We start from the raw sequence: 1,248 nt of genomic DNA on the forward strand, positions 1-1,248 counted from the left end.
TTATTTATGAGGTGATTCCAGAAATCACAGTGGGGAATGTGAATTGGGAAAGGGAAGACATCTAACAAAGGGTGTGCTCATGAGTAGATCACTGCTGAGAGCAGATGGGGCTGAATCCCACAGGGACCACCTGTGAACCCAAGCGGATCATGCCTCAGAATAGTCTCCTCCTAGGAGAAAGAAGTTGAGCCATCTGTCCACCAACTCCCATCATCCACAGGTTGAGGACTGCCATGGGAGCATGGTTTTATTTCTATATTGCTGCATAGCAAATCTCAAACAAAGTAGCTTTAAATTATTTTTATAGAATCTCTCAAGATTCTGTGGATGGACTGCTGGGCCATTCTCACCCAGGGCCCCTTATTCAGTTATAGTCAGGTGATGGCTGGGGCTGTACTCACTTGAAGGTTTGACTGGGATTGGATGTCCCAGGTAGCTGGCTCCCAGGGCTGGCAGTTAATTCTGGCCATCAAGTGGGAGCACAGCTGGGACTGTCAACCAGAGTGCCTACATGTGGGCTCTCCATATGATTTGGGCTGAGTAATGAAATGGGCATAGTTTAGAGTCGGATTGCCTGGTTTTCATCTTCCCACTCACCTACCCACCCCCCAACACACACCCTTATTGCTCTGCAAATTACTACTTAACCCCTCTGAAGCACAGTATTAATATGACTGCCTTTTAGACCATGCCTTCTCGAATGCTCATAGTTTGATCCTCAGTTTCAGGTTTGAGCACGACATCCAGGTTCTCCCACCCACCCCATGGTGCCCCAAGATGGAACATAACCACCTGTGGCAGATTAGATTACTCTTCAGAAGTCTTCAATCCATCCACCTAATCTCCTTGGAAGGAATGTACTTCTGCCCCTTTACACTGGGCTTGGCCATGTGACTTGCTTGGCCAATAGGATGATGGCACACAGAACACAGAGACTGGAAATGTACTTGTGCATTTGGGCTCACACCTCTGCCATCACCTTGAGAAGAATTTTCCTGGAATAGCCCGCTGGTCCCAAGCGTTGGAGGCATGTGCCAAGGCCAGCCAAGATCAGCCCACCCACAAACACTCGAGGGAGCTCAGTCAAGATCAGCAAGCCACCCATCCATGCCCAGCCCTAATCAATCAAGCCCAGATGACTTCAGACATATGGGAGAGTCCAGCCAAGATCAGCAGAGCCACCCATCCACAATCAGCTGACCCTCAGCCAAACCCCCAGATGCATGGTGCTAAATAAATGTACATATG

This window comes from Hipposideros armiger, unplaced genomic scaffold (assembly GCF_001890085.2).
Source record: "Hipposideros armiger isolate ML-2016 unplaced genomic scaffold, ASM189008v1 scaffold_619, whole genome shotgun sequence".
Taxonomy (NCBI): domain Eukaryota; kingdom Metazoa; phylum Chordata; class Mammalia; order Chiroptera; family Hipposideridae; genus Hipposideros; species Hipposideros armiger.